Genomic DNA, 13,410 nt, shown 5'->3' with positions numbered 1-13,410 from the left:
TAAAATCACAAGGGCTTTACAAGGTAGCTATGGTTATTTATCATGTTACGTCATTGCTGCTGCATAAATGTCATAAAATCTTATGTAAAAGCTGCTCATCAAAGCAAGAAATTTGCAGCACATGGCACTATCGATTTTAACCACCAATAAGCAACACAAAGGACTCTTATTCAGATGGAATTCTGTTTTATTGTCACATAAGTAGGACATAGTAGGTTTCATGTACAACGTAGAGTCAGGCCATTTGATGTATAATGGCTGAACCAAACTCGCTGTAATCCTTGGATGTGTTTCACATCTCCTTAAAAGACTCTAAGGAAGTCAGGATTGATCCTCTAATCCACGATGCAAATTTCCTGTCACACGGGGAAATAACTTTAACCTCCACAGTCTCTGGTGCCACGGTTCTGATTTCGTTGTAAAGTCTATCCTGAAGATCTGGGAGGAGGGTAGATGCACCAGACAACAAGATATTTTTGAAAAGTGACCTTCGGACATCTATAGTACATCCATAAATGCTTTCAAGGATCATTTTGTGCACACGTAGGGTATCCATCCCAATGACAGATGGAGAAAATAGTCTCTCTGGTGCAAGAAACCTCTGGCGGCCAATGGTAACGATGTTCCCATCCGGAAGAATGTATTCTACAGGACAATTTTCTGCTTCCTCCTTTGGATCTAAAGCCAGAGAGCAAAGTTTCTCCTTTATTTCTCTAGCAATGTCTTTCAAGGAATGTCCGGTCTCCATAAGAAGCCTCATTAAATAATCTGTGATGTCCCAACCAGCGAAGTCAAGATGATTTCCTGCATGGGGCAGTGGAGTACCTTCAAATATGGGAAAGGTAGTGGTGACGCCATCTCCAATGTCCACAACTAAGCCTGTTGTGCAACCACTGGCATAGAGAGACAGAGTGGCTTGTAAAGACACATACATGGCAGGGACATTAAAGCTTTCAAACATCACTTCATCACTTCTGACATCATCTCACGGTTGCTACTTGGATTGAGCGAAGTTTCAGAGAGCAAGACGGGACTTTCATTGGATTGAATTCGAAGCTCACAGTTATACCTATGCGTCCAGATCTTCTCCATGTCCGGCCATGATTTCACAATGCTGCGCTTTATGGGATATGTCAATGCCAAGTTTTCCCTCAAAGCCTGAGTTCCTTCACCAACATAGTAAGCTTTTCTGTTGGCTTCCACCATGCTGTATTCAGTTCTAACATGACCAATCACTGAACTCATGACTGATTTTGGGACATTTTCACCGGATAGTCCAGCTTTACATATGCCGGATCCATTGTCAAAAATGACGACTGGATCATCTAGATCAGGGTTCCCCAACTCCAGTCCTCAAGGCCCACCAACAGGTCATGTTTTCAGGATTTCCTTAGTATTACACAGGTGATAATTGCATCACCTGCACAGGCAATAATTCCATCACCTGTGCAATACTAAGGAAATCCTGAAAACATGACCTGTTGGTGGGCCTTGAGGACTGGAGTTGGGGAACCCTGATCTAGATAATTGGACATTTTTACGTCTTGGCCAGATCTTCACAAAGAGATGAGCGCTTCCTGGTATGGAACATGCAGCAACAATCAGTGATGTCACAACATTCTAAGCGTATTTAAAGGTATAGTAAACCTCATGCATTAATCTTCACTGTATCCAGTGACAACAGATTTCCCCATTAGACTGGGGTCACACGAGCGTATCAAACATCAGTCATATTTTCATCCAGAAATTGGGAAGCTTTTTTCTCACTTGTCATCTGTGTGCTGTCCGTGTGTAATCCATTTTTTACTCAGCAGCTATTAATCATTTACAGTCTACTGTTACAGAATTGTAATGTATTTGTAAAACTCTGATGGTTCGTACAGCATCTGATTTTTTCAAATCAGCATTCTACGATTTATTATCATTATTATTACTATTATTATTATTACTACTATTATTATTATCCTTTCAAACCAAAACTGTGTGACACAGATTCCTTACCATTAAACTGTAGGTTCATTATTTGATTATTTAGGTAGTGATATATAAGCAAAAGTAAATTGGGAGTTTGCAGCCAGTTCTTGGGTGGATGGAAAGAAAAATTGACAATCAAGAAATTTTATCATTAGACCCCCCTTAAGAAATTATGCAAATGTACAGTCACTTGGAAATAGATATGAAGTAAATTAGTGCCTCCCAATTTACTTTGGTTATGTAATTTACCATGCAAATAGACAGCGTGTCTGAAACTCTTAACACGTCAGGATGACAATCAGAGTGTAAGATATTAAAAGTAAATAACACCCTTGTAGTTTGTGTGCTAAACAGGCATAATTAAAATAATAATATCTCTAATGGGATTTAAACCATGACACTGTAGATTCAGAGGCTGATGCCTTACCATTGAGCTATCCAATCAAGCGATAGTAACTTGCAGCTTTTCTTGTCTTATGAGATCAACCATGAAAATACTCAGGGTGACTAAAAGTCATTGTGATTCTGATTCTGATGTTTGAAGAAAGTCACACATCAGACTCACATCAAGATCAAACATCATTTCAATTTGGCTTGCTTGCAGTCTGTGCATAAGTCTCAATGAGTTTCAATCAGGTTTGCACTGAAAATCATATAACCAAATAGAACTCCTAGGCTTTTTCAAATGAGATTATAGCTCAGTGGTTAGTGCACTGGTTTTTGAACATGGAATTTTGGGTTCAAGTCCCATCAGCGAAAATGTACTATTTTTTTTTATTATTATTAGTACAGTTGTAAAAGTCACTTATCAAAGTCACTTGTCAGAATCACTTGTCAGATTATTACAGTTGTAAAAGTCACTTGTCAGAATCACTTGTCAGATAGGGTATTTACATCATTCTGATGTTTGATTTTGATATCTGATCATGCCCTAAAATGGACACTGTACAGGTAAATAACATCACTTTCCCCTCTTCGGTTTCCTCCCACATACAGTGCCATGTAAAAAGACATCACATTCAATACAATGAAAATAGAATCCAGCTTACCATCATGGGATTCCCATGTTGTTTGGAACACAGAGGGCGCCTATGCCTGGACACAATCCGTGGCAGGCATCTATATTATGCCTTCTCCATGGATCCTGTAGCCATGCTATGTATTTAGAATTTTAACTTTTTTTTTCACTGGATTACTATTATCCAATAATAGAGACCATATATAGCTTTAAAAAAAGTTTGTGAAACTGGATCTTCTACCTTTTCCTGAAAAAGACATCACCCCTCCCTTCAGCCTCATCCATGTTCCAAAAAAGAGCACTCCTTTCTATCTCCATCCTAGCCCCATGTTGCAGAACATCACTTCTCTCACTCACTCTATTTACACCCTCCTCCACCAGTATATCACTTTTCTTAATCCACATCTATGTATAGTCCCATTCAGCAATACATCTCTAATCTCAGCACCTTTATATCCTGCACTACATCACTCCTCTCAGCCCCCTCTATATACAGTCCCATGTTGAAGTACATCACTACTCTAAGCCCCTGTATATGCATCCTGAAGAATATCATTCCTCTCAGACCCTCTATATACAGTACAGACCAAAAGTTTGGACACACCTGCTCATTTAAAGATTTTTCTGTATTTTCATGACTATGAAAATTGTACATTCACACTGAAGGCATCAAAACTATGAATTAACACATGTGGAATTATATACTTAACAAAAAAGTGTGAAACAACTGAAAATATGTCTTATATTCTAGGTTCTTCAAAGTAGCCACCTTTTGCTTTGATGACTGCTTTGCACACTCTTGGCATTCTCTTGATGAGCTTCAAGAGGTAGTCACTGGAAATGGTCTTCCAACAATCTTGAAGGAGTTCCTAGAGATGCTTAGCACTTGTTGGCCCTTTCGCCTTCACTCTGCGGTCCAGCTCACCCCAAACCATCTCGATTGGGTTCAGGTCTGGTGACTGTGGAGGCCAGGTCAACTGGCCTAGCACCCCATCACTCTCCTTTTTGGTCAAATAGCCCTTACACAGCTTAGAGGTGTGTTTCGGGTCATTGTCCTGTTGAAAAATAAATGATGGTCCAACTAAACGCAAACCGGATGGAATAGCATACAGCTGCAAGATGCTGTGGTAGCCATGCTGGTTCAGTATGCCTTCAATTTTGAATAAATCCCCAACAGTGTCACCAACAAAGCACCCCCACAACATCACACCTCCTCCTCCATGCTTCACGGTGGTAACCAGGCATGTAGAGTCCTCCGTTCACCTTTTCTGCGTCACACAAAGACACGGTGGTTGGAACCAAAGATCTCAAATTTGGACTCATCAGACCAAAGCACAGATTTCCATTGGTCTAATGTCCATTCCTTGTGTTCTTTAGCCCAAACAAGTCTCTTCTGCTTGTTGCCTGTCCTTAGCAGTGGTTTCCTAGCAGCTATTTTACCATGAAGGCCTGCTGCACAAAGTCTCCTCTTAACAGTTGTTGAAGAGATGTGTCTGCTGTTAGAACTCTGTGTGGCATTGACCTGGTCTCTAATCTGAGCTGCTGTTAACCTGCGATTTCTGAGGCTGGTGACTTGGATAAACTTATCCTCAGAAGCAGAGGTGACTCTTGGTCTTCCTTTCCTGGGGCGGTCCTCATGTGAGCCAGTTTCTTTGTAGCGCTTGCTGGTTTTTGCAACTGCACTTGGGGACACTTTCAATGTTTTCCCAATTTTTTGGACTGACTGACCTTCATCTCTAAAAGTAATGATGGCCACTAGTTTTTCTTTACTTAGCTGCTTTTTTCTTGCCATAATACAAATTCTAACAGTCTATTCAGTAGGACTATCAGCTGTGTATCCACCAGACTGCTGCACAACACAACTGATGGTCCCAACCCCATTTATAAGGCAAGAAATCCCACTTATTAAACCTGACAGGGCACACCTGTGAAGTGAAAACCATTTCCGGTGACTACCTCTTGAAGCTCATCAAGAGAATGCCAAGAGTGTGCAAAGCAGTCATCAAAGCAAAAGGTGGCTACTTTGAAGAACCTAGAATATAAGACATATTTTCAGTTGTTTCACACTTTTTTTGCTAAGTATATAATTCCACATGTGTTAATGCATAGTTTTGATGCCTTCAGTGTGAATGTACAATTTTCATAGTCATGAAAATACAGAAAAATCTTTAAATGAGAAGGTGTGTCCAAACTTTTGGTCTGTACTGTACATTCCTATCCTGCAGTACATCACTCTTCCCACCTATGCACAGCCCCATCCTTCTTTATATCACTTCTCCCATCTACATACAGCCCCAGCCTACAAAACATGATTTCTGTCATCTGAATACAGCCTTATGCTGCAGTGCATCTCTCCCCTCTGCCCCTCTATACACAGTCCCATCTTGCAGAACAGCACTTTTTTCAACAGCTTCTGTACATACCCCATCCTGAAGGACAACACTCCTGTTAGTTACCTGTATGAGCTCTTCACTGTAATATGGGAGGCTTCGCCAATTCCGAGGAAATCATCCTTCACAGTGACAACTCCTTTGTGGACAAGACTGTGAAGATGAGGATTGCTGGCTGCTGCACCTCAGATGAACAGAGCCGATTACTGCTGACAGAGGTGCTGTGCGTAGGGCAGCTGCAGCACTAATATATTGTTGCTCCTCAGCAGCCTTTCCGGTTAACTGCATCTGGGGCACATGCCTCCTCTGACTTCTATTGTCCGATGCCGGATTCCGAACTCGAACTTCTCCTGGAAGTCAGCTTTACAGTTCGGGAGTTCAGGGAAGAGAGAGATTTTTCAGCACCATATTTTGGATCACCATTGATTTCTATTGGGTTAAGGTTCAGGCTTAAGTTTGAGTACAGTTCTGGTACTCAAACCGAACATCAGCGAGTCCATATCCACCACACCTACTGTAGTTACATCCCTGCCATTTCACCCCACTGGACTTTTGTAAAAAAAAAAAAATATATATATATTTATATAAAAAAAAAAAATAAAATAATATATTATATATATATATATATATATATATATATATATATATATATACACACACACACACACACACACTGGTGTGAAAAAGTGTTTGCCCCCTTCCTGATTTCTTAATCTTTTTCATGTTTGTCACACTTAAATGTTTCAGATCACAAAACTAATTAAAATATTAGACACAGATAACACAAAATGCAGTTTTTAAATGAAGGCCTTTATTATTAAGGGGAAGAGAAATCCAAACCTACAGGGCCCTCTGTGGAAAAAGTGATTGTCCCCCCCACCCCCCTTAAAACATAAATTAACTATGGTTTAAAACATCTTTGGGAAGCGGAGTTCAATTTCTCTAGCCACACACAGGCCTGATTACTGCCACAACTGTTCTCAATCAATAAATCACTTAAATAGGACCTGCCTAACAAGGCGAAGTAAACCAAAAAATCCTCAAAAGCTAGACATTATGCTGCAATCCAAAGAAATTCAGGAACAAATGAGAAACAAAGTAATTGAGATCTATCAGTCTGGAAAAAGTTATAAAGCCATTTATAAAACGTTAGGACTCCAGCGAACCACAGTGAGAGCCATTATCCACAAATGGTGATTCTTCCTTCCCAGAAGTGGCCGGCTGACCAAAATTACCCCAAGACCGCAGCGATGACTCATCCAAGAGGTCACAAAAGACCCCACAACAACATCCAAAGAACTGCACGCCTCATTTACCTCAGTTAAGGTCAGTGTTCATGACTCCACCATAAGAAAGAGACTGGGCAAAAAATGGCATGCATGGTAGAGTTCCAAGACGAAAACCACTACTGAGGAAAAAGAACATAAAGACTTAGCAGTTTTGCCAGAAAACATCTTTATGATCGCCAAGACTTTTGGGAGAATACTCTGTGAACTAACGAAACAAAAGTTGAACTTTTTGAAAGGTGTATGTCCCATTATATCTGGCATAGAAGTAACACAGCGTTTCAGAAAAGGAACATCATACCAACAGTAAAATATGGTGGTGGTAGTGTGATGGTCTGGGGCCGTTTTGCTGCTCCAGGACCTGGAAGACTTGCTGTGGTAAATGGAACCATGAATTCTGCTGTCTACCAAAAAAAACCTGAAGGAGAATGTCCAGCCATCTGCTTGTGACCTCAAACTGAAGCACACTTGGGTTATGCAGCAGGACAATGATCCAAAGCACACCAGCAAGTCCACCTCTGAATGACTTAAGAAAAACAAAATTAAGACTTTGGAGTGGCCTAGTCAAAGTCCTAACCTTAATCCATTTGAGATGCTGTGGCATGACCTTAAAAAGGCAGTTCATGCTCGGAAACCCTCCAATCTGCCTGAATTACAACAATTTTGGAAAGATGAGTGGGCAAAATTCCTCCAGAGCGTTGTAAAAGACTCATTGCCAGTTATTGCAAATGCTTGATAGTGGTTGTTGCTGCTAAGGGCGGCCCAACCTGTTATTAGGTTTAGGGGACAATCACTTTTTCACACAGGGCCTTGTAGGCTTGGATTTCTTTTCCCCTTAATAATAAAGACATTCATTTAAAAACTGCATTTTTCATTTACTTGTGTTAGCTTTGTCTAATAGTTAAAATTTGTTTTGTGATCTGAAACATTTAAGTGTGACAAACATGAAAAAGAATAAGAAATCAGGAAGGAGGCAAACACTTTTTCACACCACTGTATATTATATATAGGATTGCCCGGAAAAGATGCATTAGTATTTCCTCAAGTTCCAGTGTCAATCATATTGCAGTCTTTCTATGAAATAGGTTCTTTTAGCTTCTGCATTTATCGCTGACAATGCTCCCTCACACTCCAAGCCTCAGATATATTTGCGGTGATTGGCAACATTTGCAGATTTTCTTTAACTCAGTAATGTACAGACATTCTGACACTGTTTTCAATTATATGAATTAATGTAACAAAAATACGCAGCTGATTCCTAAAGTGACGGCACATTGAAGAACATCCCAGTGTAAAGAAAGGTTGACAAAGTCACCCAAGTGTTCAATCTATCAAATTAACTGTACTTAAAGGGGAACTGATAAAATAATTGGACTCTCTTTGGACTCACTAATAAATAATTGGTTAGCTTAAAGGAGTTGTCAAGGATTAGAAAGACATTTCTGCTTAATGCCACTCCTGACTATGATTTGGGTGGTATTAAAGCTCAGCTCCATTCCAGATATTGCATCTCAGCTCTAAACCATAGTAAGGAGTAATACGGTTTCTGAAAGGAAGCAGCCATGCTTTCTAACCCTAGACAGACCTTTTAACATGCTATGTGCCAATAGATCCAGAGACTAAAGGGCCATTTAGTCTGTGCTTACTCCAGTCACAAAGTGATTACTTCTGCAGGAGTGAATGAAGCCTGGATCTTGCTGCACCCATCAATTTCAGAGGGATCAGAGAGCTTCCAGATAAGGAGGGATCTACAAGGGTAAATGGTCACCTAGTAGAATCGTTATCTTCTTGAGAAACTTTACTGCAAAAAACTGTCCTAACAAAAATGGGCCTGAATTTTCCCGTGGTTGTTGGGAAAAATCAATTTAGGGTAGTGAGTGTCTGTGATTGAGTCATGGTATGATCTATGATGTGGTTGTCAGAAAAGGAACTTATTCCGGGGATCAATGGGATGATTAGTAGTTTAGACAACAGCTAGCCATGTAATGTCAATGACCAGCCTTAATCTGATTTCTAGCATAGATTTCTCAACAAACGTGATTTGACTCCACAGTGGCACCTGCATGTGATACATGAGGACTTCACCCTTTGTGTTTCAGCTTTTGAGCAGCACGCAGCGATTCTGGGGTAAAAGGCGGAAAAGATGATCATACATATTACTATAAACTGCTATAATTTCCATCCAGGCTTCTCACCATTATACTACATACAGCCCATTCATAAAGTTTATATGAACAAGCAATCATTGTAGATAAGGTAGAGAAACCTATCGTGCTCCAAAGATAGCAAAGAAGTATGCCTGCCAAAGCTGCTTTAGAGCAATAGGAGAGACTAGAGTCAAAGTCTTTTGCAAGAGCTCACCATGAACCCTCCAATCTTTACTCAGGCTCAGCTGTGCAGCTGCAACTAAATAACGACTCCACATTGCAGTACCTGAAACCACATTAAAGGAGCTGTGATGATTCAGAGAACACTGCAGCACCTTTAGTGTAAATTCCTAAATGTGTAGGATCTACCCTGTTAACAAATGTATGACTTTTCTGAATAAAATCAAATGTATAGTCCCAAAAAGAAAAAGCATTCTTTAAAAATAAAATAAACTTCAAAGTGTAATCATAAATAGTAACATAGTGCGGTCAATCTTAAAATATTGGAGATTCCCATAGGCTGGTGCCTGAGGATCCCAAGGTTTCTAGAAGCATCTGGCAACAGTTTACAGTCTTTCAGACTGTTGGACACAATGATTGCACTAAGGAAAACATTTCACAATTTTTCTGAGCAGCATGTTAGTACATTACTGGACAGAGCACATCTGCTGCAGATCTTCCATCCAGATTTGTGGGCAAAAAATATCTGCAGTGTATTACAGTAACTGCAAACTGGATGAGATTTTACCAAATCTTATCCTCAGGTTGAGAGAACAAAATGTGCAAGGAAGAAGGACATGTGCTGCAAAATACCGTATTTTTCATTTGACTTTGGAAGGGAGGAATTTGGACTGAATTGCTGTATGTATTTTATTAATTCATTGCATTTCTTTTTACTTAACATTTCTGTCTAGTGCAATCCCCATTAGGAAATGAGCTCCTTTATTGACAATGCTGTCCAGTGTACATCTTGCCACATGTATGCAATCCTTGAACAGCCGGTCGTGGGTGCATACTGCTGTGCGAGATGTGAGCACGTTGTGCGTTTGTAAGCCCAGATACTGGATCTAAATGAGCAGCTGGCAACACAGATCCATAAACAATATGGAAAGGAGTCTGCTGCTCACTGGGGTAGATGTGGGGGAGGGTGATAGTATGGAGCTGCAGGACAGTGAGGCAGCTAGCTGGGTGACAATTAGAAGGGGGGGGGGGTAGAGGGAAGAGTGCCAGGAGGCTAGTCCTGATCTGGCACACCCCAATAAGTTTGCAAAGTTGACAGATGAGGGGGGTGTCAGTAGAGGTGTAGCAATGCTGCAGCAAGGCATGTCCTCTGAAAGCCAGAGCAGTTTCAGCTCCAGTAAGGGGGAAATAGGAGAGCAGGGCAGGCCAGGCAGGTTCTGGTAGTGGGGGACTCAATTATTAGGGGAACAGATAGGGATCGTCGAATAGTGTGCTGCCTACCTGGCGCTCGAGTCCGGCACATTGCTGATCGGGATGACAGATTACTGGGAGGGGCTGGTGAGGACCCAGCGGTCATGGTGCACACTGGCACATATGACAAAGTTAAAAGTAGGTGGAAGGTCCTTAAAGATGATTTCAGGGAATTAGGCTGCAAGCTTAAAGCAAAGACCTCCAAGGTGGTATTCCCTGAAATACTGCCTGTATCACGCCAGAGAGGCAATGGGAGATTAGGGAAATAAATAAGTGGCTCAGGAATTGGTGTAGGAAGGAGGAGTTTGGGTTCCTGGAGAACATGGTCGACTTCTCAGTTGGCTACAGACTCCACGCTAGGGACGGGCTGCACCTCAACGGGTGGGTGCAGCTGTGCTGAGGGAGAAAATGGCTAGAAGGTTGGAGGAGTGTTTAAACTAGGGATTGGGGGGGGGGGGGGTAATTCATTTTATAGGTGGGGAAGATAGTGGCCTGGGCACGAAAAGAAATTGGGGGTGGGGTTAGAACAGTCAATATAGTAAGAAGGAATAGAGGTACAGAGAGATACATAAAATGCATGTACACTAATGCCAGAAGCCTCGCCAACAAAATGGAGGAATTTGAATTAATTTTGTTGGAAAATAATTAGGACATGGTAGGGATATCTGAGACATGGCTGGACGAGAGCCATGACTGGGCAGTTAATTTACAGGGCTATAGTCTGTTCAGAAATGACCGTACAAACAACCGAGGGGGGGTGGTTATATGTAAAATAATCCTTAGAACCTGTCTTGTGTGAGAATATATGTGAATCTAATGAAAATGTAGAGTCCCTGTGGGTGGAGATAAGGGGAGGGGGGAAAAATAATAAATTACTGATAGGGATTTGTCTCCAAAAATAATCAAAGCAGCGGAGAAAATCCTCATAAAGAAAATAGATGAAGCAGTGACTCGAGGAGAAGTCATTATTATGGGGGACTTCAACTACCCTGAAATACATTGGGGAACAGAAACCTGTAGTTCAAGCAAAGGTAATAGGTTTTTGACAACTATGAGAGACAATTACCTTTCACAACTGCTTGAGGACCCAACAAGTAGGGGGGCACTGCTAGACCTAATATTAACCAACTGGCCAGACCACATATCAAATATACGAGTTGGGGGTCACTTGGGTAATAGTGATCACAAAATAATAAGTTTCATGTATGAGTTACAAGGACCCTAAACTTCAGGAAGGCAAGGAAATGCAGTGGATGTTGTGTATATGGACTTTTCAAAAGCTTTTTATACGGTTCCACACAAAAGGTTGATACATAAAATGAGAACAATGGGGATAGGGGAAAATATATGTAATTGGGTTAAGAACTGGCTCAGTGATAGGAAACAAAGGGTGGTTATTAATGGAACACACTCAGACTGGGTCTCAGTTAACAGTGGGGTAACACAGGGGGTCAGTATTGGGCCCGCTTCTTTTTAACATTTATTAATGACCTTGTAGGGGACATACAGAGTAGTATTTCAATATTTGCAGATGACACTAAACTCTGCAGGGTAATCAATACAGAGGAGGACAATTTAATATTACAGGAGGATCTATGTAAACTAGAAGCTTGGGCTGATAAATGGCAAATGAGCTTTAATGGGGATAAATGTAAGGTAATGCACTTGGGCAGAGGAAATAAAATGTATAATTATATGCTTAATTGTAAATCACTGGGCAAAACTGTCATTGAAAAAGACCTGGGTGTATTGGTGGACGACAAGCTCACGTTGGTGGCCAGTGTCAGGCAGCTGCTGCAAAGGCAAATAAAATAATGGGATGCATTAAAAGAGGCATAGATGCTCATGAGGCGAACATAATTTTACCTCTATACAAGTCATTAGTGCGACCACACTTAGAATACTGTGTACAGTTCTGGCCTCCAGTGTATAAGAAAGACATAGCTGAACTAGAGTGGGTGCAGAGAAGAGCGACCAAGGTTATTAGAGGACTGGGGGGTCTGCAATACCAAGACAGGTTATTACACTTGGGGTTATTTAGTTTGGAAAGACGAAGGCTTAGGGGTGATCGTATTACTATGTACAAGTATATGAGGGGACCGTACACAGACCTTTCTACTGATCTTTTTACTCTGAGGCCAGAGACGGGGACAAGGGGGCATCTTCTACGTCTGGAGGAAAGCAGGTTTAATCATAATCACAGATGCGGATTCTTTACTGTAAGAGCAGTGAGACTATAGAACTCTCTGCCGCATGATGTTGTAATGAGTGATTCACTAACATTTAAGAAGGGCCTAGATGCCTTTCTTGAAAAGTATAATATTACAGGTTATATATACTAGATTCCTTGATAGGGCGTTGATCCAGGGAACTAGTCTGATTGTCGTATGGAGTCGGGAAGGAATTTTTTTCCCCCAATGTGGAGCTTGGTGTTTGCCACATGTTTTTTTTTGCCTTCCTCTGGATCAACATGTTAGGCTATGGGTTGAACTAGATGGACTTAGTCTTTAAGCTTGAAGGAAGACTTACTTTTTCCCAACAAAAATCTGGGAGGAGAAAGGGGGTGCGTCTTATGATCCAAAGGTATATTACCATGGGGGGTGTGGGCGGCTCACAGGTGGACTAAGGTGAAGCGGGGGTCACAGGAGGCAGGGCTACTGCTTCAGGAGGCCGGGGGCAGGAGTTGGGCGATGCTGCGGGCCCTGGGCTCTTAGAAGACGTCGACCAGCATCCCCTTTCCTGTAGATTTCCCTGCGATGAGCTTCAAGAAAATGGCCGTTTTCCCGAAGCCCAGCCTGCAGGGAAAGAGGACTCCGCTCAATGCCGCCGACATCTTTTGAGAGTCCAGGGCCCGCATCATCGCCCCCCTCCTGCCGCCACCAGCCTCCTGAAGCAGCGACCCTGCCTCCTATGACCCTGTGCTGCCACTTCCCAGGTAAGCTGTTAAAACAGACTATAAGACGCACCATCATTTATTTACATTTTTTTTCCCTAAATTGGGGTCCGTCTTATGGTCCGCAAAATACGGTATATATGCAAATTTCCTTTTCAGAGAGGACGAGGACTTGAACTCTAGCGCCACCTATTGGAAGTAGCTATCCTAAAAATCAATATCGACCCTTTAACAAGACTTGCCACATGACTTAGGATAAAAGCCAAACCAG

General features: G+C 41.5%; 1 pseudogene; it reads right to left on the bottom strand.

Annotated features, from left to right (window-relative positions):
• Nucleotides 1-292: 292 nt before the first annotated feature.
• Nucleotides 293-4,214, bottom strand: LOC141173214 (actin, cytoplasmic 2-like; annotated as a pseudogene).
• Nucleotides 4,215-13,410: the final 9,196 nt, after the last annotated feature.

This window comes from Phyllobates terribilis, unplaced genomic scaffold, assembly GCF_046119375.1.
Source record: "Phyllobates terribilis strain yellow unplaced genomic scaffold, ASM4611937v1 Scaffold_12__6_contigs__length_324123572, whole genome shotgun sequence".
Taxonomy (NCBI): domain Eukaryota; kingdom Metazoa; phylum Chordata; class Amphibia; order Anura; family Dendrobatidae; genus Phyllobates; species Phyllobates terribilis.
Note: the sequence above shows the minus strand (reverse complement) of the source record. Positions and strands in the feature narration are given on the sequence as shown.